Raw genomic sequence first — 25,584 nt, 5'->3', positions numbered from 1 at the left:
TGAGAACTTTCAAAAGCACAGTGCTCCTTTTAGGGGAATTTCCACCCCTTAAAACATTAAGACAAGGTTTATTCTTTTAGTTCAGCCATTCTACATTCATTCTATAAATAATACCTATAAAAAACAATATTTAAATCCATTCATTTTAGCAGATTCAATCCAATGCCTGAAAAAGTCTTGAACTTCAGAGGATTTAGAAGATTTACTTTGTGGAAAGTCATTGAAGACTCACGATAAAGCACCTCAGAACAACATCAAACTTTTTTTTTTTTTTTTGTATTTCCTCTTCCAAGGAAGCTAAACAGACTTACTGTGACTGCAAAGACTACATCTCCTTTTGGAGGGGGATTAAATTATATGTCATGTGGTTTCCCGTTTATTGCAGGTTTAACCCTAGCTGTGCTCTCTAGAGCCACCTTTTACCACAAGTGACCTGACAAGAATTGTGGCAATTTATTGTAAATGAAACATTTCAGTGAAGTGGTTTGCATGATAATGACCTAGAAGTGACATAGTGGTCTGTGAAAGAGCATAAGGCACTTGACTCAGTGATAGGTTTGTTTGTGTGAGGACACACTGAGAGAAAAAATGATCATAGAGATATAGGTTCTGTGGTTCACAGAAACCACTGAAACTTTTACACAAGTTCTGCTTGCTCAATAAGTCAGAATATCTGTTTGCAGCTGTCGTGTCTTATCAGATTTCCCGTAAATTAGAAGGGATTGGGGGAAAGGCATTCAATTTCAAAGAAGCTGATATTTCAGTCGAGATTACAAAAACCACGAAGTAAAGTGGTGGTAACTTCAGGCAGACTTTGCAAACAGGTTTGCATAAAAACATCTATTGTCAATGAGATTTTTGTTTCCAGATGATTACATATGTTGGTTACAATGTTTAAGGGATCCATGGGAGACATATAGTGCATATTCTTCATTCTATTTACTCATCTGCCTACACATCTTTTAATTGTCTCATTAAACCCTGCTGCAGGTATGACACTTTAACATAATCAATTAACTCACACCTGTTAGGAGGTGGTGGGTAGGTGTATTGTTGTTGTTTGGTTTTTGTTTTCCTTTTTGGCATAGGTAGGCGAGGCGGGGCTTGATGGCATTCCGGCACACCTGCGGCGCATCGGACGTCATCAGTGAGCGCTTTTAGGGAGCAGAGTCACGGACGTCTGGTGTCGGAGTATTATCGCTGTCACAAGTGGTAACGAGTTAGCACAGGCTGCATCTGTTGATTTTACGCTTTGAGCTGCCATGTTTTACGATCCATTTGCCTCTTTCTTTGTCTTAGCCTGTTCCATCGCCTGCCCGCCTACCTAGGATTTTGTGTTGGCTATTCTGGATCCGCGACGGAGTGCTACGTTACACCAGTCTGTGATCACTGCTACAGCTGTAGTTTTGTGTTTCAAGTAAGCTCTCCAACTCTCTCCGTCCACTTTAGTTTAAATCTCGGCTGTCGACGTTACTCCGTAAACTCTGTTTGTCCCTCGTTTTCAGGTAGCTCCGGTGCGTCATCTGCCCACCCGCATACCTTGGCTCTGTCTCATCTCTTCGGCTTTGCTCTCCTTGCACATTTTTATTTGTCACTGTATATAGCCCCCTCCCTTGTAAATATTCCCCATCATTATAGATAAACTTGCATCACAATTCTCTTGTGCCCGTGTGTGTTTCTGCCACTAAATCCATCCGTGCAGTTTTCCTAACAGAATACTCCGACCACTCTGATGGATTCGGCAGAACGCGCAGGTCCCGCTTCCGGCGAATTACTCCAGAAACACGAGGAGTCTTTGTCAAGCTTGTTTCGGCAGTTTCAGGCATCCGAGCAATGGGCGGGCCAGGTTAATGAGACCCTGACAGCCATTCAAGAGACTTTAGCTTGGTTAGTTCCTCCAACCGTTCCCACTGTTTCTTCCCCCCCACCCGTACCGTCCGCTTCACAGAGTTCGGGCTCTGTTCGTGACCCCGCTCCCCCGGCTCTGGTGCCTTTCACGGGAGAGTTGGGCCGCTGCGGGAGTTTTTCGATTCAGGTTTCCCTGCTTTTTCAGCGGTTTCCCCAAGCGTTTTCCGATGATGCTTCTAAGATTTCCTATGTTATCGGTGCCCTTCGTGATCGTGCTTTGGACTGGGCCGAGTCTTATCTCGCTTTACATCTCCTGGAGACTGTCACGTATATGCAGTTCGTTCGGGATTTTAAGGCTGTTTTTCATCACCCCCTGCACTCTGATGAGGCCGCACGGCAGCTGCACGGGCTCCAGCAAGGGAGCCAGTCGGTGGCGGAGTTTTCTATTGATTTCCGGGTTAAGGCCGCGGGTGCGTCACGCGGGGCTTTCATCATCGGGTTAAACGATTGCATGAAAGATGAGCTCGCCACACTGCTGAGGAGCCTATGCAGTTGGGTCGTACACGGCTTACTCCGGAGGACCGTCGGAGGAGGTTTGAGGGGCGGTTGTGTTTGTATTGTGGCCAGTCGGGCCATTTTGTGTCCACCTGCCCGTTGCGGTCAAAAGGCGGTGCCCACCAGTAACTGTGGGGGTACTGGTGGGTAGCGCTTCCTCTCTTTCCCGAGTTCCCCGCATGCAGCTTCCTACTATCGTGAACACCGCATCTGGTACTTTCTCCACTAATGCACTTTTGGATTCTGGCACTGAGCAGAACCTTATTGACGCCGGTCTCACGCAGCATCTCGGTATTCAGACGCGGCCTCTGCAGGTACCAGTCTCCGTTGTGGCTCTCACCGGACAGTTACTACCCTCAGTCACTCACGAGACTGAACCAGTTTCATTGGTTCTTTCTGGTAATCATCGCGAGCTTCTTCGTTTTTTTGTTTTTTCCTCCACAGAGTCTCCCATTGTTTTAGGTTACCCGTGGTTCGAGCGTCATAATCCTCATATTAATTGGTCCACCCGTCGCATTGAGAGTTGGAGTAGCCACTGCTTGTCTCACTGTTTACAGTCTGCTCTTCCGCCCTTGCCTATCTGCTCGTCTAAGCTGGCGCCTGAGGAGTTGGATCTTCTGAACAGTATCATGATCTGGGGGCGGTTTTCAGTAAACGCTGTGCGCTCTCGCTTCCCCCCCATCGTCCTTATGATTGTGGCATTGAACTGTTGCCTGGAGCTCCTTTGCCCACCAGCCGGCTGTATAACCTCTCTGGTCCGGAGAAGGCGGCCATGGAGAGGTATATCACGGAGTCACTGGAGGTGGGCTTGATTCGTCCGTCGTCTTCGCCGTTGGCGGCGGGTTTTTTCTTTGTGGATAAGAAAGATGGATCTCTCCGACCCTGCATTGATTTTCGGGAGTCTTAATGATATAAATGTGAAGAACAAATACCCTCTTTCCCTGATCTCTTCTGCTTTTGAACCTTTACAGGACGCGGTCATTTTTACGAAACTGGACCTTCGCAATGCATACCATCTGGTGCGCATACGCCAGGGAGATGAGTGGAAGACTGCCTTTAACACTCACCATGGACATTATGAATATCTGGTAATGCCTTTCGGTTTGACGAATGCGCCGGCGGTGTTTCAAGCATTGATTAATGATGTGCTTCGGGACTTTTTGAATCGGTGTGTGTTCGTTTACTTGGATGACATTCTTGTTTTTTCGCGGTCTTTTGAGGACCATGTTCAGCAGGTGCTCAGCATTTTGCAGCGACTTCTGGAAAACAAACTTTTTGTGAAAGCAGAAAAGTGTGAGTTTCATGCTAGTTCTGTGTCGTTCCTGGGCTATGTTCTTGCTAAGGGGCGGGTTGGGCCCGATCCTGGTAAAATCAGAGCGATCGCTGATTGGCCGACTCCTTCCTCGCGCAAACACCTGCAGAGGTTTCTGGGGTTTGCTGATTTTTATCGCAAATTTATTAAGAACTTCAGTCAGATCACTCTTCCGCTTACCCGGCTGACGTCCTCGGCTCGAGTTTTCAGTTGGTCGCCTGAGGCCGAGCAGGCGTTTGCTCGGTTGAAGGAGTTGTTTTGCTCCGCGCCCGTTCTCGCCCACCCAGATGGTACCAGACAGTTTGTTGTGGAGGTGGATGCTTCGGATGCGGGTGCGGGAGCAGTGTTGTCGCAGCGCTCGCCTGACGATGACCGTCTCCATCCGTGCGCGTTTTTTCGCGGCGGTTTTCTCCAGCTGAGCGGAAGTATGACGTGGGTAATCGTGAGCTGCTGGCGGTTAAGCTGGCTTCGGAAGAGTGGCGTCACTGGTTGAAGGGGGCGGAACAGCCCTTTGTGATTTAGACGGACCATAAAAATCTCTCTTACATTCGGAGGACAAAGCGGCTCAACTCCAGGTAGGCCAGGTGGCAGCTGTTCCATTTTACTATCTCTTTTCGACCTGGTTCTCGCAATACTAAGCCTGACGCCTTGTCCCGTCAATTTTCTCCCGCGTCTGAGTCTGCGGGGGTGGCTCCTATCATCCCCTCGTCCTGCGTGGTGGGGTCCGTGACGTGGGAAATCGAGAGCCTGGTGCGCCGTGCGCAGCGGCTGGATCCGGACCCTGGTTCAGGCCCGCCTGGCAAGTTGTTTGTTCCGTCGGCCGTGCGCGCGCGCGTTTTGCACTGGGTACACACTTCTTGCTTCGCTTGTCACCCTGGCGTGCGTCGTACGGTTTCCCTGTTGCGGCGCTCTTTTTGGTGGCCCGCTTTGGAGAGTGACACCCGCGAATATGTGTTAGCCTGCGACACCTGTGCGCGTAATAAGAGCCGTCACCTGGCTCCTCCCGGGCTGCTACACCCCTTGCCTGTCCCAGGTCGGCCTTGGTCGCATATTGCGGTTGACTTTGTTACCGGGTTACCGCGTTCCGCGAATCACTCGGTTATTCTCACCATTGTTGACAGGTTCTCCAAGGTGGCGCATTTTGTCCCTCTATCTAAGCTCCCTTCTGCCCTTGAAACTGCTCACTTGCTCGTGGATCACGTTTTTCGGTTGCATGGGATTCCTTTGGACATTGTGTCTGACAGGGGGCCTCAGTTTGTTTCTCGGGTGTGGAAGGCTTTTTGTACTGCTTTGGGGGTGGGGGTGAGCCTTTCCTCGGGCTATCACCCGCAGTCTGATGGACAGACTGAAAGGGCTAATCAGCAGCTGGAGTCCGCCTTGCGCTGTGTGGCCTCCTCTGACCCGGCTTCCTGGAGTGGTCATCTTGCTTGGATTGAATATGCTTATAACTCCCTCACCTCGGCAGCTACTGGTTTTTCTCCGTTTGAGGTATGTCTGGTATATCAGCCGCCATTGTTTCCTTCTCAGGAGGCGGAGATTGCGGTTCCGGCGGTGCAGGACCATTTACGTCGCAGTCGGGGGATGTGGCGCCGAACTAAGGCAGCGCTGCTCCGGACCGTGCCTCAGACTCGCCGGGCTGCTGATCGGAGGAGAACGCCCGCGCCTCAATACACCGTGGGCCAACAGGTTTGGCTGTCCTCTGCAAATGTTCCTCTGAAGTATGTGTCCAGAAAGCTTGCTCCACGCTTCCTGGGTCCTTTCACCATCCAACGCATCATCAATCCTGTTTCTGTGAGGCTGCAACTGCCGGCTTCCATGAAGGTTCATCCCACGTTTCATGTTTCTCAACTCAAGCCTGTCTCTCGCAGCCTGCTGTGCCCACCCTTGGAACCTCCTCCGCCTGCCCGGGTTGTGGACGGTGGCCCTGTCTATTCGGTCCGGCGGCTGCTGGATGTGCGCCGTCGTGGCCGTGGTTTCCAGTTTCTGGTGGACTGGGAGGGGTATGGCCCGGAGGAGCGCTCCTGGGTCTCTGGGGCCTTTATTGTGGACACGAGTCTTATTGTGGATTTTTACAGGAGGCATCCTGACAAGCCTGGAGGACAGCCGGGAGGCTTTCCTTGAGGGGGGGATACTGTTAGGAGGTGGTGGGTAGGTGTATTGTTGTTGTTTGGTTTTTGTTTTCCTTTTGGGGGGTGGCTGTAGCTCAGGTGGCAGAGCAGGTCAGCCACTAATCAGAAGGTCGGTGGTTCGATCCCAGGCTGCCTCCTGGCTGCATGCCAAATATCCTTGGGCAAGATACTAACCCCGTGTTTGCCTACTGGTGGTGGTCAGAGGGCCCGGTGGCGCCAGTGTCCGGCAGCCTCGCCTCTGTCAGTGCGCCCCAGGGCAGCTGTGGCTACAATGTAGCTTGCCATCGCCAGTGTGTGAATGTGTGTGTGAATGGGTGAATGACTGAATGTAGTGTAAAGCGCTTTGGGGTCCTATGGACTAGAAAAGCGCTATACAAATGCAGGCCATTTTTGGCATAGGTAGGCGAGGCGGGGCTTGATGGCATTCCGGCACACCTGCGGCGCATCGGACGTCATCAGTGAGCGCTTTTATGGAGCTGAGTCACGGACGTCTGGTGTCGGAGTATTGTCGCTGTCACAAGTGGTAACGTGTTTGTGCAAGCTGAATCTGCTGATTCCACGCTATTGAGCTGCATGTTTTTACGATCCATCTTCTGCCTGCTTCTACTTTGTTTTAGCCTGTTCCGCTGCCTGCTCGCCTGCCTAGTTTCTTTGTGTTGGCTACTGTGGATCCCTGACGGAGAGCTACGTTACACCAGTCTGTGATCACTGCTACAGCTGTAGTTTTGTGTTTCAAGTAAGCTCTCCAACTCTCTCCGTCCACTTTAGTTTAAATCTCGGCTGTCGACGTTACTCCGTAAACTCTGTTTGTCCCTCGTTTTCAGGTAGCTCCGGTGCGTCATCTGCCCACCCGCATACCTTGGCTCTGTCTCATCTCTTCGGCTTTGCTCTCCTTGCACATTTTTATTTGTCACTGTATATAGCCCCCTCCCTTGTAAATATTCCCCATCATTGTAGATAAACTTGCATCACAACTCTCTTGTGCCCGTGTGTGTTTCTGCCACTAAATCCATCCGTGCAGTTTTCCTAACAACACCTGAGTAAGTAGTTATTGTTGTCACGTGTTGGCGCGCCCACACACACTCACTCACACACACAAACACACACACACACACACACCTATAAGATTTTTATCATACATAGTAATATACATTTAATCACTACCCTTGTAGTGATAAGGACTTACATGTTTAAAGGTGACTCAGACAATTGCTCATTCTTGCAGTCGTGCAGTAATAATTAACATGTAGGTTAGGCAAGGCAAGGCAAATTTATTTGTATAGCACAATTCAACAACAAGGTGATTCAAAGTGCTTTAGAGAGACATTAGCATGCACACACACAAAAAAGCAAACAAACACTGATTCAGCAACTGTAACAATTTGGTTCTCTTTTTCCCAGAAGTCTGAAGTTTTCCAGTAACTGCGTCACATCAGTGTTCTTCAGCATCAAGTTGACTTCAAGTTCCAGCAAAGCAAAGCCAGTTGCAATATTTAAGCTTGTTTAAAAAAACCACAAATCCTTATAACAAAAAAAAAGGTTTGTTTCAGCCTTTTTTTACACTATTGTACAGTTGAATTTAGAACAACGTAAAATGCAAAACCCTGGTCTTTAAAAACAATAGATACAAAATACTTTGAAGTGTGCTGCTACATTGCACAACAGGAAAGTACTGTTTTTAAACCACTGAACAGTCACTTTAGTGTTAAACCAATGATAAGGACCCGCATAAGATGCACTTCTACACTTTGTAGAATGTGTGTGTGAATGGGTGGATGACTGGATATGTAAAGCGCTTTGGGGTCCTTAGGGACTAGTAAAGCGCTATATAAATACAGGCCATTTACTTTCTAAAGTTACTTAGTGCTAAAAGCCAAGAGCAACTATTTCTAATCCTTTTGTTAAGATTTGGACAATTTGAACTGAGCACCTGAGACAAAGAGATAGAAAGAGTGCGCTAATTTAGGATTATGTTGTGGTTTGGGGTGTGGTTACCCAAAGACAATAGGCATGCCTGAGTTATGGGGGACAAATCTAAAAACTTGCTGGACTGGTTTAGTCTGACATCAAGGTGGCTGTAGCTCAGGTGGTTGAGCAGTTCACCAACTTCTGTCTGCTCCGGTCTGTATTTATGCCAAATATGCTTGGACAAGATATTAACCCCATGGTTACTAATCCAATGCATCCACTGGAGTATGAATGCATGTGAATGTTAAATAGGAAGCAATGTGAATGTGTGTGAATGGTTGTCTGAAGCACTTTGAGTGCTCAGATAAAGTAGAAAAGCGCTTTATAAGAACAGTCTGTTTACATCAGACTTGCTTAGACGTGATAACAGCTTAAATCATTCTATTCAGTTATGTAGGTGTAGAAAGAAGATATTTGTTCAATACAGCATAACACAAAGATGACTCCAAACACACTTTGAAGCTTCAAAGTATACACAAACTATAAGGTGAATGATGAGTCACCCAGGCATTACATGTCTGTTTGTTTATCTGATGCCATGACAACAGTTTATGACAGTTTAGCAACATGAGATTATTTTCTGTTTCTTTTTATCTAAATCAATTTATTGTTCACAGCTGTTGTTCTCATTTATGTCACTTTTGACGTGTAGCTTGACACCCTACAGAAACCATTTTGACATTCCAATTTGACTGAGAGGCCACTGATGTTACTGATATGTCAGTATTTCATTTGAGTCTCCAAACTAAGCTTTACAATTCCCATTGAAAACAAAACCACCACATCATGAGTCATCACCCCTTCAGTTCAATTCAATTCAATTTTTATAGCACCAAATCACAACAACAGTCACCTCAAGGCGGTTTATATTATAAGATAGACCCTATAATAATAGATACAGAGAAAAACCCAACAATCAAATGACCCCCTATGAGCAAGCACTTTGGCGACAGTAGGAAGGAAAAACTCCCTTTTAACAGGAAGAAACCTCCAGCAGAACCAGCATCAGGGAGGGGCGGGGCCATCTGCTGCGACCAGTTGGGGTGAGAGAAGGAAAACAGGATGGAAGACATGCTGTGGAAGAGAGAAAGAGATTAATAACAAGTACGATTCAATGCAGAGAGGTCTATTAACATACAGTGAGTGAGAAAGGTGACTGAAAAGGAAAAACTCAATGCATCATGGGAATCCCCGGCAGCCTACGCCTATTGCAGCATAACTAAGGGAGGATTCAGGGTAACCTGGTCCAGCCCTAACTATATGCTTTAGCAAAAAGTAATGTTTTAAGCCTAATCTTGAAAGCAGAGATAGTGTCTGTTTCCCGATTCCAAACTGTAAGCTGGAACTGCAGAAGAGGGGCCTGAAAACTGAAGGCTCTCCCTCCCATTCTACTTTTAAATACTCTAGGAACAACAAGTAGGCCTGCAGGGCGAGAGTGAAGTGCTCTAATAGGGTGATATGATACTACAGGGTTATTAAGATAAGATGGGGCCTGATTATTTAAGACCTTTGAATTTTGAATTCAATTCTGGATTTGACAGGGAGACAATGGAAGGAAGCCAATACTGGAGAAATCTGCTCTCTCTTTCTAGTCCCTGTCAGTACTCTTGCTGCAGCATTTTGGATTAGCTGAAGGCTTTTCAGCGAGTTTTAGGACTTCCTGATAATAATGAATTACAGTAGTCCAACCTGGAAGTAATAAATGTACGAACTAGTTTGTCAGCGTCACTCTGAGACAGGATATTTCTAATTTTAGAGATGTTGCGCAAATGGAAGAAAGCAGTCCTACATATTTCTCAAAAACATAACATTCAGCCCATTTTCAATTAATGTTCCATTTCAGAAAATGTTTCAGATATTTCAGAAAATATTGTGTTTCTTACACAGTAGGTCATCTAATAAACACATATTTAAACACATATTATATTCTTTAATTTTCCTTTTTAAAAAGAAAAAAATACACTATGGTTGTGGCTGTTTTGTGAAAGGCTGTACTACAGTACATGTCAATGCAGTATGTGAGAGGAGCAGGAGTTATCTCTCTAAAGTAAATCATTGCTGGCTGTGATTTGCTAACATCAAATTCAGTTTAGGTTTATCTTGCTAACAAACCTAATAGATCCCCTTTTTCTGTCTTAATTCTTCATGGCATAGATTCAACAAGGTCCTGGAAGCTTCTCTTATATTTTTATATAACAGTATCAATTCCCAAGGCAAAAGGATTCAAAAGAAGCAAACTTCCAGTTTGCAAACACATAATCAAAAAAAAAGGTGTTTACTTCACACCCTTATACAACCTCCTTCTATTTTTAAGACAATCAAATTGGAATTTACCTAAAGGTCATATGAACCATTCATGCAGTTTGTTTACGCAACTTCGCTTCTTGTCTGATGCCATGGCAACACTTTTAAAAAAATGCTAGTGACATAAAGTCAGTAACTGTAAGTGGAGCATTTAGAAGAAGTGATTGGAATATATTTTCTCTCCCGTTCAGGGTGTGGAGTCCTGCATGGACGCGAGGGGAGACACACCCTTGAACTTCAAGGCTTGAAGACAACACAAACAAAGGAGGCAATAAGGAAGAAAGGAAGAAAAAGACTCAAGGAACTAAACTGCACTAGAGATGTACCTAACATAAGTGAATCTGAAAAACCTTCCTACAGTTTAGTGTCAATTTAAACAGCCGCTCAAGTTGTTTTCCTTATTAAAATTATGGTTGTCTTTTGGAGAAATGTACAGTATGTGAAAGGAAGTTGCAGCCATTATTATTTAAGAATGTCTTTGACTGTTTTTGTGAGTAACATCTTTTTACCCTCATGAGTCATGGCTTCTTTCTTTCGGCTCATGCGTAACATTTTTTGTCACATGTACTGTATGCTTTAACTAATGACTGGGCTTTTCAATAAAGAGTTGTGAACCAGTAGAGAGTATTTTAAATTCAGGGAATTTAAAATAGAAAGTAGCTCGTCCACAGAAGGACTGGTAGCTCCCCTTACGATAAGGGCTCAGATCGCGCGAACAGGTGTGAAATGTGTGTGTTTAGTTAGTTTGTTTGTTTGTTTGCTTGTTTTAATCAATTTTAAATCTTGCTTTTTATTTGTTTTTGTTTCTAATGTCTCTGTAAAGCACTTTGAATCACCTTGTTGTTGAATTGTGCTATACAAATAAATTTGCCTTGCCTTGCCTTGCCAGTAAAGGACCAAAGAGTTTATAGTAACTTAAATCAGGCTCAATATCATGTTATAACTCTTAGTTTGTTTATATATCTTGTTGAAATCTAAGATCAGTGTAAGTGTGGCTTAGTCCTGTTTTAATTCAGTTTTATCTGCATAATCCCAATTCAAAACCCAGCAATGTCATAGAGAATCCCCTACAGGAAAGCATTTGACAACAGTGGGAAATCTGCAGTGACTGGCCCTCAGGGCCTAAATGGAAAGAAAAAAACAAATGAGCAAACAGAAACAAGAACACAATGTGAAGTGTGAGAAAGCATAAGGTATGATAAGCAGAAGTGAAAGAAGAAAAAAAATGGCAGAGAAGTGATGACAGCGCAGGTCTTAAGCACAGCCTCGCTGATTGCCGTCAATGGATATCAAGTGAGCAGCACAGGTAAAGAATCAAGGCTCGGCCCACAAGGCAGACACAGGAGGGCACAGGGAGGCAGTGGAAAAACACCAGGTGCTCACCTGGATCATGACACCATTACAATACAATTTAACTAAAACCTCTAAGATACCTCATGAAAATGGGAAGTGAAACAGACACAATGTCTTTGTGTCGTCTCCCTGACGATCCTGTTCCCTGGAACTCAGAGAGCTTTTCCCAGGAAAAGCACTTTTGTGATTTGTTCACTTAGAAAGGATTAATTGTTTTCCTTTGTCAAAAAAAAATGGTAATATCATGCAGTGGCGCAGCTCTCCACTGGTGAGGGTAATCTGGCTCCCTTGTTGAGCTCCAGCCAAACTTTCATGTCATAAATTCACTACAGTTCTAAGCTGCTGCTGCTGCATGTCATCTTACTGAACATCTTAGCAACTTTAAAGTTAACTGCAATGTTTTCATTCTGAATAGGTTGGAAAAAAAAGAATGACCATTTTGATGAAAGTTGGGTGTAATTATTTGTCCTCTGTCATGCCTGTTTCGTTCATTTTGGAAGCACTGTCCCTGCATAGCTACCTTTTTAGTGTCCCCACCAGTGCAGACCAGGTCTCACAGCAGCCCGAGCTCAAGCAACATACAAAAGGGATGATTTTGGGGTCAGTTCATGCAGCAAGACTTGAAGTTTGAAGTCTAATTTAAAAATGAATCTGGAGCCATGCTCCCTTTAGGTATAATAAAATGTCCAAAAATGGAGTACACCAAAAAGTGACCCGTGTCTGAAACCTGTCACTTTAACAGACTGATTATTCTAATCCTTTTGCAAACCCACTGACTTCAAAGGGCTTGTCTAAGACTCTCAGAGGTATTGATTGTTATGCTGCCAGAGTCCTTACTTTTACTTCCGAACTACACATAAACTCAACCTGAGCTAAATGCTGAGTCACCAGGCTTTTTCCAGGGAAGTCAACTGTCATGTATTTTTTGTAAAGTCAGGAGCATACGTCATTTTAATGTGACACATTTAATGCAGTTGTTTTGAGTAATTTTCCATAACTTCCTTTTCAGCTTATTTGTTTTGACGGTCGAGGACGTGGCAGCTGTCCGTGACATGCTGCTGACAAGGTAATTTAGTGTTATTGAAGCATTTTGGAGAACTGATGTGAACATGAAGAGGAAGAGTACAGTGGCATGGCCCTATGACACCATACCCTCACTGAAAATTAGACTGAGGTCATTTATAACATAGAAATGGATCTGAAATTGCAGCGCTTCCATTTGAAAAGTTGCCAAAAAATGAACTGATCTCAAATAATCACTCTGAGTTCATGTATTTTTATTCAGCAGTGTTTATCATTTCCTGAAGCTGCCATGTGATAATGTGTGATGTGTCTTTGAGAATGCCTCTTAAACTAGACTCTCATGGGGCTGTCTGCCTTCACATGCATATGAACTTGAACGTCCCCTAATGTTGTTTTGTTTTTTTGTTTCTGCTTGTTTACTATACAGATTCTAGGTATGAGCAACCATTTCAGCTGTAGGCAAAAGATGACAACCAAAATAATTGTAAAATATATTTTATTAGTACAATCATAAAATAATGAAGGACAAAACAGTCCAGTGTACCACTTGCAACATGGATAAAACATACATTCCAAGGCCAGAGCCAGTTATGCTACAAGTCAGGTACTCTTTACATGTTGATTGCTTTAACTGGGATCAGGAGTTGTCCTCCAACACCCACCACCCTGTGAGCAGAAGGCTGATAATCATTCTGGCCTCGGCAACCCAACTCTGCCTTTAGGCTGCACCATATAGTAGGCCCTTGTCAAAAACAGGGTTGTGCAGGTTTTATGGAAAATGCCATTTTTTGTTCATGGTTGGTCTAATAGCCCCGTGTTGGTGTTCTTCCTGCATCATCATAATGATACTTATCTCTAAGTTCAATAAGCACGGTCAGTAATCTCTCATATGCCTACTTTCCTGGGTGTTCTGTTTTTCTGTATAAAATATAATGTTCAATACTGATATTATTACTCTAGTCAACCTCAACCTCTGCTTCAGATGGTTTCAATCTGTGCTCTCTGTCATTCTCCCTTTCAGACTCTTTTTCGTGCAACCCGCTGATAGGTTCATAGCATAAACCTATTCGCTGGAACGTTCAAGACAATTTACTACACAGTAAAAAGTAAGACACTAGTAGGCAAAGTTCTTCGTGTTACTCATGCATGAGGGAGACCTGCCTGGAGCCAAGTGTCGTTCCACCCACTTGACCTCCGTCAGACTCTCAGCCAGGTTCCCCATAGCACTCCTTTTATTGTGGTGACATGAATATGCATAGGTTCATTAACATATGATGTTTCATACACACAAAGAGTACCTTGCCTGTGCGTTGTGCAAGTATGTGGGGTCAGAGTGTGACCCCATGAAGGCTCCCCAAAGCTGGTGCCAGGAGTCTAGCGGTCCCTCTAAACAAAAGGCTCTTACACTCAAACAGATATACGTGTGTTTGCTATACCATATATCAGCAAGAGAAGATACGACCTCTCCTAGGAGGTGTGTGATCTATGCCAGAACACTCTGTAGAGGAGTGAACGCACCCCCCTCTTCATGCTACACAGAGTTGTTACAGACCTCCTAGGATGAGACATTCTTTCAATCTACAAATGATTATATACTTCTAAGCATAAATGACAATGAACAATACAAATCTAACACCCACCCTCGTCATTTCCACCTCAGCTGAGCTGAGCTGAGGCAAGCCCCAGTCTTCCTCTTATCCACCACCAGCGTCTGGACTCCGAGGGGTCCTGACCTAAATCCTATCCCGCTGGGATTCTGTTCTGCCCTGATGGATCATCTAATGGCCAAAAACATTAATTTCTATATCTTAATCAATCGTCTTCAATTCTTCCAAGTGAACCCTATACTGTGGGAACTGACCAATTTGTGATCTCCTAGCTTTGAAATGTTGAGGGGAAACAAACAAAAAAAAAATTTCCTTTTTTTATATAAAACTCTTCTGGAACAAATGATGTATGAACAACAGCAAGACAGGGATTTCAGATCGTGCTGCCATGTGGGTTAAAGCTGGTAAACTGGAGGAACCATCTTCTAGCTGGTTGCAGACAAACACTGAAGTTGTAAAACCATGATAAAGACCGTGATAAATGTATTCCAGCGGTGAGAAGGTGTACCTGCAAAAGCAAAGAAAATGAGTTTGTTATTAATTTGATGTTAATTTAACATAAATTTGACAGTTAATTGCTTTCCCTAAGATCCAAGATGTGCAATTCATGCATCATTTAAATCTAAAGTAAATCGTGCTTTTCACTCAAATTAGCCTTGTAACATTTTAGGAAATACACATATTCACTATTGAACCGATTGATACCTCCTAGCCAAAATTTTCATCTACCTCCAAACAAAAAGGGTATTTTTATGTATTTGATATCTTAAGATGGTGAAGATTTCCCTCAAGGTGTTGCATGTTCTTAACACACTGTCACGGCTGTCAAGGCGAGCCGTGTGGTGTTGAAGGGAAAAGGACCCAAAATGCAGGCAGGTGACTGATAATGCAAGTGACGTTCATTTACAAGTAATAGGGTGATGGAACAGGCAGTGAGGAATGACAAATGACTAAAGAAACCTAAACTGGGGAAACTAAATAACAAACCTGAGAACATACGAAACTGGGTGCGGGGCAGAGAGAGGAACAAACCACCATGGAACACAGACAAACAGGAGAACACACGGGGCTTAAATACACACAGCAGTAATCAGGAGATGAGAGACAGGAGGGCAACACACCTGGGAGACATCAGAGCCGACGGGACAAGGGAAACGTAAACTGAACACATTCACATGAGGGGACCTTCAGAATTAAACAGGAAACTCAGACACAGAGAACCAGACATGGCACTGAACTAAACAGACAGGTTCACAAACAGACAGTGTGACACCAAAGACAGAACACAGAAGTGGGACCAGGGCCGGCACAGAACAGAAACCTAACAAATGGCAAATCATAACAGAATACATACTCAGACTAAACAAAAGCATAAAGAAACACAAAACACTGATTCGGCAGACTCAGGACCATGACACACACAGTTTTCTACCATCCTTCATCTTTATAAGATCATACACCTAAACTAAAATGTCAGATTTCTTTCTGTTTAAATGTCAGACACCTTCAACCTGTTGTGACATGCTGTCACCTGAATCCACCCATCTGCTTCTTGTTTCACTGACACTCATTTTACCACTGACACATGTCACACGTTAAGAGTAGTAGCAATAAACAATATCCAGGAAGCAGGTTTACTGAAAGTGAAATCATACACTGTTAATTTACACCTTTATTTTTATTTACACATGAATAGCTGAGCTGATCTGGCAGAGAGTCCCAGATGTTGATACTATAAACTGCACTGTAACTAGATACAAGAGTTTATGCTAACAAAGACAGGATGTAGAACACATAATGCTGAACTGAAATTAGTCGCCTTGGTGATATGTTTTAACCTTTTAAACAGATAGTTATGAATGAAAAGAGAGCCAGAGACTCATGGAGACACTGTGCATAACCATACAATAACAGGGACTCTGAATTTGCAGGAAGGTGTGAAATTTCATTAAAAGCAGTTTTCATCTCATATGGGTCTGAACATGAGTGTGAAAAGCTGTCAGACAACTTCTGACCCTGAATTGAATACGTGGAAGAGGATGGATGGATCTCTTGTAAACTTTTCACACCTGTTTAAATATACAACTCGAAACCTAACTGCAATCTAATTTCATACAAGTAGTGGTTTTACCTTCACTTTTCTGAGGGTTAGTAGTTCCACTGCAGCCTGCTGTAAACATAAGATATTCTTGCGTTAGAAAACATTTTATATCAATGGTAATAAGCATTTACATGTCTAGAAAATCAGGTAGAGAGATACTCACTGAAACAACTGGTTGTGTGTTGTATCCCCTAAGCAGAAAAACAGAAAGAGAAATTGAGTAAGCTTTTAGTTGTCTAGAATTAAATAAAATTAGATACATAAATTAAATTCATAGCTTTTAGTTTCAGAAATTGTATTAAAATGCCATGTGTAAGGTCAATTCTATTTTTTGAGGACGTCTGCATTAAATTCTTCCATGTGTTTCTCAGCATGCAGTACAAATGCTGAAAGTGTAACACCTCAGAGACGCAGTCACGGCTGTAGTTGACCTGCTTCAAACATTCACGAGTGAGAAGAGTCCTGATACTGCTGTTCGTCACCAGGCCAGTCACCGTCTCGTTGTTATTCACCAGCACATGACCCTGAAAGCAACATATGACAAAATCACAACACTGATTAAATATTAATAATAACATTAGTTGCTTCTTTTCTTTTCCTATTGTGTCTGTAATGACCAACACCTGCATGTTTTATGTTATGCCTTTTTAACAGAGGTAGAATCCCAGTAGCACAAGTGAAAGTGGTAAAGAAACTCTGGCATGTTGAACCTACAGTACTATTCATCCAGGAGTAGATACATCTGGTTGCCTGGAAATCTGGAACAGTGTAAAGGGTCCCATAAGCATCTTCTGTAACACGGCAACTGATGTCCCATCCACAGCAAAGCACCACCAATGCAGCTGCTAAGAAAAGACAAGCAGATGGGAACACTCATCACTGCAATGTTATACCTTGAAAAAACACAACTGTGTGCATGCCTCCACACCCACACACCTGTGTGACAGAACAATGTTACCTACAGCTGATCATCACAGTTCTTGGACAAGAATGATGGAGAAGCCCAAAGGGCCCACCAAACTTAAAAAATCATCTGCTGGGAATAATTTATCAAAAATACACATCAGGGAAAATTTTTATAGCATTTCATGAGCTAGGAAGACATCATTTAGATTTGACAGCATTTCTAGAATATAATGGCAGATGGCATAAAGATTAACTGAGGCTTTTGGGAAAGTGTACAAGGCGTTGTCCCGATCCTGAAATTCAAATAAATTATCTCCAATTTAGTTAAATAAAATATATTTCTTAATCTTCTTAATTTTTCTTGATTTACTAATGGTCAAAAAACTTTTTTATATTCCTGTGAGTTAAAATTGTTTAGTCTGTTGTTAATTTTCTTGCTGGGGGTGGATGGGTGGAGAACACTTGGACTAAGAAACTCAGTTACATAACTTTGGATAGCATCATATCTGTAAGGTGGTGCTTGGGGAAGTGATGGCTCATTTCTGTGCAGGGGTGGTCTTTTATCCAGCTATGTGTTGAACACATGTGTCGGACTCCAGGCCTCGAGGCCTGGAGTCCGACACCCCTGAGCTAGGACAAAAGCTCTTATTCCAGGTAACAGCACAGACTGGCATCATGTCCTTCGCCAGCCACTGAAACTTCAGGTCACTGAAACTTCACCCACTGAAATTTCAAGTCAGTTCCTGTTCAACCTTTGTCCACAGTACTTAACAATAACAAACATCAGATAAGCACATCACACATTTCTGCAGTTTACCATCCATCCTCTGGAGCAGGGGTAGGCAACTCCAGGCCTAGAGTGCCGGTGTCCTGGAGGTTTTAGATGTGTCCATGATCCATCACAGCTTATTTAAAGGGCTAAATGACTCCTCAGCATTTCTTGAAGTTCTCCAGAGGTCTGGTAATGAACTAATCATTTGATTCAGGTGTGTTAACCCAGGGTGCGATCTAAAACCTGCAGGACACCGGCACTCGAGGCCTGGAGTTGCCTACCCCTGCTCTGGAACCTATCCCAGCTGGGGCAGACACAGCCTGAACACATCATTAGCAGGTCCCAGGACTAACACAGAAAACCACTGTGTGACTCGTCATTGTGACAAAACGTTTCTCCCACTGACACTGCTTTTGGGATTAATTAATTAATTTGGGATTCCTGCCCTCTGGGAGGTGCCACAGGAGCCTCCGGACTAAGACCACCAGGTACCGGAACAGCTTCTTCCCCACAGCTGTCAGACTCCTGAACTCTGCCTCCTGACATCTGACCCAGTTTAACTCATGGACTGAACATACACACACCCACAATGGACAACTGTACCCTCAAACACACAATAATAACATGGACTGAACCACCACTCACAACCACCAGCACTTTATATAGCCTTTGTAGAAACTATCTACACCCTCACTTATCTTAACTGCACTACTGTATAGCTCTGTGTAAATAATCATTCTGTACATTCGATAATCTTTAATCCTACAACTGTTTACAACTTGCATAGTTCCCATTTCTGTATAGCTGTATATCTCAGATTCTGTAAAGTTATTTATTTCATATTCTGTATAGTTTTTCATATTTATATCCTGTTCATAGCCTGTACATAGCTTGTACTCACTACAGCCTGTACATACTTATAGTTATAGAATATTCACAACATACTTCATACCGTGTACATTATAACATACCATAATAGACCCATTTCTGTAATATACTCGCATATCTATATTATTGCTAATATATATTGTAATATATCTATATCACTAAAGCACTTCTGGATGGATGCAAACTGCATTTCGTTGCCCTGTACCTGTGCATGTGCAATGACAATAAAGTTGAATTCTATTCTATTCTATTCTAATGCAATTTTATTTATATAGCACCAAAAATGGCAACAACAGTCGCTTTATATTGTACCTTAGAGAGTCTCTAATAACACAGAAAAACATGCGGACTCCACAAAGAAAGGTCCCGGCCAGATGGAGGATTCGAACCCTGGACCGTTTCGCTGTTAGACAATATATTAATCTACTTACCAGTGACAAGCAGATAAACTTCGCTGTGCCTCATTATTGCGGTGATACTCGCAAGTCCTTTCCCCAAATCCGATTCAATATGCTCGTTTAGCGTCTAATGTATCCAAGTGCTCTGCCCGCTCAGTGAAGAAGTGCTTCTCCTTCTCCTGTGAAAATGAAAGCGCAACTCCTCGTGGTGGGAGAGGGGGTGGTGGACCAGGTCGGCTGGATAGAACTCACTTTGACGCGAATTACTGAGTATGCATGCACGTTTTGGGGGGGTTTAAACGTCAAAGGATATGCCATCTAATACAGACACAAATGAAACTGATAAACACTTTTTGTTTTGTTTTTTACTTTTTTCCACTTTGCGGGGAGTACGTGCACCCTCCCTGCGAGGTGCGTCTGCTGCTTGCCGCACAGGAGGAGAGATTCTCTGGCTGGCTCTAACGGCATCTAATAACCAGCTCGCAAAATAAAGCAAAATAAAAATAAACCAAACACAAAAACACAAGACCTTGTGATACAGACTTATAATGTGCACCGACGTGTTTTCTAAATTCTATAACACACATATACACAAAAAGTGAACGGGAGAGCCCTCTGTGCGCCTGCTTGCTGCTGAGCTGCTGTGCTGTCCTGAAGTCTCACACACAACCGAAAGGAGAGGAGAGCGAGCTGCTTCAAAACAGAGCACATTTCATTCACAATGTTATCAATCCAAGCCCATTAAGTTAATTATTTTTTCCTGGGTTGTGTGAAATATTAGGGGGAAACAATCCTATACAAACTGAATATGTGCACTAAGGTGTAGGACTAATAGGTTATGTTGTGATGATTCTCTGGTTGGGGGATGGATGCTGATATTAAGTGCAAAATTAACATCAATGGAAGATGGACAAGAAAAGTTCAAATCCATCAGGTGCTCAGTTTAGAAAAAAGAGAAAAGATGAGGAGAAACGAGCAAAAGATACAAGTAAGCAGATGTGACATTGGATAATGGCAGCTATTATGACCTGTATCCTGAAACAAGATAACATTAGGATAGTGAAAACTTCTGTTTACGTTCGTTAGCCACTTGGCTAACGAACGTAAACAGTAGACAGACAGTAGACACTGATGTGGCTTATTGAATCTTTTGGCCTGTGTTCAGCACAATATTAACTGGCCATTAAGTGGAAGAGGTGTATTGTTTATCTGTCCCGTATTCTCAATGTATTACAAATTATAATGGCCATTTGTTAGCTGTTTGCATTCTTGTCATAGACACTAAGATCTCTATAACACACTTCCATAATTTCATTGTACATGTACAGTGAAAACAAAGGGCTATTTTAATCTATTCTATCATAAGTTTTCATCCAGTACTACTGAAGGGAACGTGCAGGGAACAAAGGACCACAACTTTCCAGTTTTTTCATTGGCTAGGAAAAATTATAGGACAGAGCAAAGAAGGACAAAAATCAAAATGAGCACTCTCAGGTTTCTCTAAATATAAACTTTTAATGTTCCAATAATAAAATACAGTGGCAGAGCAGTCTTCAGATACAGTGAAGTTAAATGGAAATACAACTTCCATGAAGCTGGGTTAGAAGATTTTCATTATGTCATGCAGTATAAAAATGCCTCAAGACCATATTCTTTAATAAAATCTAGTACTGTACACCAGGTACTGTATAAATTATATGTATATAAAAGATCCTCCAAAAATGTACCAACTCTGCATTTCCACACACACATCCAAACGCACCTTGTTTGTTTGTAGCTGTGTGTTAAATGCCTGTGCTTAGAATATTAATGGAATGAATTTGGTATTTTAATAGTAAGTGTCTTAATTCATATCTATATAGACATTTCATAATAGTATATTTTAAAATATATACAGTAAAATAATCTATCATTTAAACATTGACATGGACATATATCTGCATTCTTATATGCAAAAAATATATTTTTAGCTTTATGGTATGCTTAATAAAGACATTTAAGGAAAAATGATTTTCTCTACAAGCTTAGCAAAAAGATTACAATCTATATTGAAGGTGTTACAGACAGTAAGAAGTACGGGATAAACACTTTCACAGCTTGACCTTGAAAAGAGACGCTGGTTTTGTGGCAAGACCTGGTTAAGCTACTATGTTGCTGCTGGGTTTTGGTTTGAGGTTTCCACAACCTCTGGAATATTCCACACTGAACCAGTTAATGACATGACACTGGTGGCTGTGCAGTGATTATAAAGGCTGAAACTAATTAAACACTAATTGTGCTTGTTTGGAAGCCAAATTTACCACTGATATATAACCTATCACAAAGAGGGATGGATATTGTTCTGATTTTAAAAATCAGCTATCAATATTTATCATTACCTTATTGGTATTCTCAGTGATGCTGATATTTCACAATAAACTCTCTGAACATTTGTCCACCTACTGAGAACAGGCTTGATTTGGGTTTCTAATTCATTAATAATTGATTAAAAATGGACGCCATTGCTTTGCATTTTTAGTTTGGCAAATCCTTTCGCTATCATCATCATCAGAGCTGGGTGGCTACATTGAGGGCTAGTTTCCAAAGTGGAAGCTTTTGGTTTTAGCCTGATTACAAAAGAAAAAGAAAGTTATAAAGAGAAGCTTATAGGAGGAAGACATACTGTAGCTGAAGCTCTGTCACACTACACCTAAACTAATCAAACTATACACCTCATAATATGCAATACAGTAGACAATACATGCTTCCTCAAATCACATCAATACACTGATTCTCCTGAAATGATTGAACTCAAAACAAAAAAAAAAGAGTAAATGACACATGAAAGAGGAAATATAAAATCATATTTTCCCAGAACCTGGCAAGCGGTGGCATGTTTATAGAATTCAATATTAGAGATTATGTTACCTTACTTAGCGGAGGATAATTTCAACTCCAACATGAAAGTGGGGCAAAGCAGGTATATTTCTGTAATATAGGAACACTGCTACTCAAAATGTAGAGGAAGTACTGTAAAAAGCTCAAAAACTGTTTTAAGCATATATGTTTGAAGGCATTCGTGATAAAGAATAAAGGATGTATCATCAGCCGGTGTTGACGATGAATAAAAAGAACCAGAATTTTAATTACTTAACGGGCAGACAAATGAATTTCCGATGCTTTCTAGATGTGCTGGGCCTTCACATTTTTACCAGTTCCTCCTCAGGACACAACTGTAACAGAGCAATAACAGATTTTTATACATAATATGCAAGATGAGCATGAGGTTAAAGTGTGTGCAAAAGTGAACAGAAATGAACGAAGCCTGGTTATAAGTCTAAATATTTATATTTAAAATACCTCAAAAGTCCCAGCAGCAACACCAGCACCAAGAACAACACGCTGGCAATATTGCTCCAGTACTGTCGAGAAATCCCTGCAAGAGCAAAGAGTTTAACGGTTCATCTGCTGAAATCTCCATTATACATGATTCTAATCAAAATCTATAAGACAGTCCAGTATCCCTCCTAAATTGGCGTCTTTCAAAGGTGGAAAGCTTAGTAATAGACATTTTTCGACACTCCTTGTCTTTTATCTGTCCCGAATTGTCGCTTTTTTATTTAGTTTGCTAAAGACAAAAGCTCTTTCTACTGAAACCTCAAGACAATTCAACTGGTCTTTAACTGTCATCACCTAAATTCACACCTCTCAGAGGCTAACCACATAGGTTCTAAATTTCCCTTTACAAGGGACAAATCCTAACTCACTTAGCTCACTGTGAAATCAGCGAGCAATGTCTTACAGTCCATAGATTTGTTTTACAAGTCATTTACAAATTAATAACTGAGAAAATCAGGCTGGGAGTCTGTTGCTGTCTCGTGTGTTGTAATTATGAACTTTCTATAGACTCTATAGAAAGTGATTAGTTTTAACAAAGGCAGGGGGACGAATACACAGCTATAGGAGAATTCAAACTACATTCTTGAACTGGGAAAGTGAGTTTTAAATGTTACATTACTACACAATAGTTACTTAGTTATGAATGAGAAGTGAGGCAAGACAGTCCTAGGTGACTCATTCATCAACAGGAAGTGGAGAAAGGTGATGTAATAAAAAACAACAACACCATCTAAAGTCACACCCTACACTTCCTGCAGTCATTTATCAGTGGTTGTTTCAGATCCTCATCTCATTTTTTAATAAAAGAGAAAAACTTTCATACCTGTTTTAACATGAAACTCATTTTTAATACAAATCTTAACTACAATATAGTTTTCTACTTTGCTGTTCCCTACCTTTTTCCTCCAGAGGCGCCTGAATTATGCAGTCAACTGTAAAAATGAAAAACAATATCTACATTTGTATCAATGGATAAAAACATCAAATAATCTTTAAATGTTAAGGAGACAAATACTCACTGAAGCAATAAGCCGTTTGTTGTATCCCCTAAGTACAAAAATAGAAAGAGAAATTGGGTAAGTCTCATACGTGTGCTGAGCTCATGAGAATGACTATGTTTTTAAGTTAATGTCGATAAATGGATAATTGAAGAACTTTAACTTGTAATCTTCTAGTCGCACATAACCAATATGGTTTATACAGTATCTCTGCTTTAAATTGTTCATGTGTTACTCAGTAAGCAGGTCAAATGTCAGCAGTGTGACACCTCAGAGACGCAGTCCCGAGTGTAGTTGAGCTGTGAGAAGCATGTGCGGGTAAAAAGAGTCCCAATACTGCTGTTAAACACCAGGTCACCCATTTTGTCCTTCTGGTTTGCCAGCACGTGCCCCTGAAGGGAAACGCATGGCAAAATCACCACCTGTACAAAGTCAGTCTAAAGGTTTCAATAATAATGACAGTGTCGACAATAAATCAAGCTCATGAGGTGCTTATAATTTAGAAACTCCTCTTTCCATGTATATTTTGCATGTCAAACACAGGTGTAGCTTACAGCGCTAACGTGGCCAAAGACCAATCACACAATTTGTTTTAATATTATTATTTGCACCTGTGCTTTTCATGCTTCGATTTTTTAACATAGAAGCAGAGGTTTGCTGGCAGAGCAGCTGTTGAACTTACAGTGCTGTTCATCCAGGAGTAGGGACACTCAGTTGCCTTCATCTTTGAGACGCTGTAAAAAGTCCCCTGAGGAAGCTGAGTGGCATTGCACGCAAGGTGCTGTGCACAGCAAAGACTGAGGTAAGCTGGGGAGAAAAGACAAGAAGACCAGATGTAGTGATCTTTATTTGAGCATGAATTTATGCACCGTCACTTCTGGAAACTTGACTTCTTTACGTTATCATGACCAGGTCATATGTTTTCTCTCTGTGCCCAACAGGAGAAGACCACAAGCTACATGTTTTGTTTTGGGGGTTTTTTTGGGGGGGGGGGTTAATTTATGACAGAACCACTAACATTATTGGATTAATGTTAGTGGTTCTGTCATAATGGCTTGTGGTATTCGTGTGGTCATCTGAGACAGTGGATCAATTGTGAGAGCCCAAAAAGACCATAAAACTTTTTTCTATCCCTGTAGTCCCTGCGATGAAATGCACACTCTAATCAGTAAATCTGGTATTGCAGGGAGCCACACCTCTCACGCAATGCAAGTCCTACAGTGAAAAGAAAAAACAGATAGTGTTGCCTCAAAGCTATTTTCGTGGTATTTCCCGCTGCTGTCCAGTCAAAGCTTCCGCTTTGCGCAGGGTTGCCTGCTCCGTCAGAGCTGGCAAAAAATATCACGTGTTTTACGGCAACTACATGCCCTGCCCTCCCCCCCACCCCCCCAAAGAAAAAAGAAAATAAATAAATAAATGTAATAATAATAATAATAATAATTAATTAATATAATAAAATACAAATGAATATGCTCAGGTGTTGCATCTAAGAATACTTTCCTTTGAGTCACTGAGTAAACAGACTACTGTTTAGTGGTGATTAAGTTGATAAAGGTGATAAAAAAAAATAACAAACGCATCACATTGATGCAAATTCCCTGCGATGAGGGCTCACTTCACTTGACTGCAGTTGCTGACAGACTGAAGGTAACAATGTGAGAGCTGCAGACTATTTGGCTTTAGTTGTCCAATGAAATGTTATATTAATCTACTTACGAATAATCCACAGAGCCAGAGTCCACATCGTCTTCGTAGCGAGTCTAGTCCAATTTCTCCCGGACAGTCACAGCGCGCAGTTCTCCACTGTGTCACTAAAGGGGATTCCTTAAGACTACTGACCTGACCTGCCTCCGCTATCAACACGCAGTGAAGGCAGGAGGAGAAGAGCGAATGAACGGGTGGTCACGTGACTCACGGAAAAGTCCCACATAACTTTTCAGCGATTACCATTTCCCTTCTTGTAGTAAAATGCGTGAGGCTGTTTTAGTTATTTACTAATGCAAATGTTTAACTGCTTTCATCTTTTCCACATTGTCCAGCTCTT

General features: G+C 42.2%; 1 long non-coding RNA gene across 1 annotated transcript; it reads left to right on the top strand.

Annotated features, from left to right (window-relative positions):
* The first annotated feature begins 1,054 nt into the window (after positions 1 to 1,054).
* LOC102312491 lies at positions 1,055 to 10,753 on the top strand. The gene is made up of 6 exons (XR_006054418.1): positions 1,055 to 1,088; positions 6,244 to 6,367; positions 6,462 to 6,580; positions 6,669 to 6,884; positions 7,246 to 7,383; positions 10,308 to 10,753. It is a non-coding gene; the product is annotated as an uncharacterized LOC102312491 (long non-coding RNA).
* Positions 10,754 to 25,584: the final 14,831 nt, after the last annotated feature.

This window comes from Haplochromis burtoni, unplaced genomic scaffold (assembly GCF_018398535.1).
Source record: "Haplochromis burtoni strain Fernald_Lab_line unplaced genomic scaffold, NCSU_Asbu1 Contig_57, whole genome shotgun sequence".
NCBI lineage: Eukaryota > Metazoa > Chordata > Actinopteri > Cichliformes > Cichlidae > Haplochromis > Haplochromis burtoni.
Note: the sequence above shows the minus strand (reverse complement) of the source record. Positions and strands in the feature narration are given on the sequence as shown.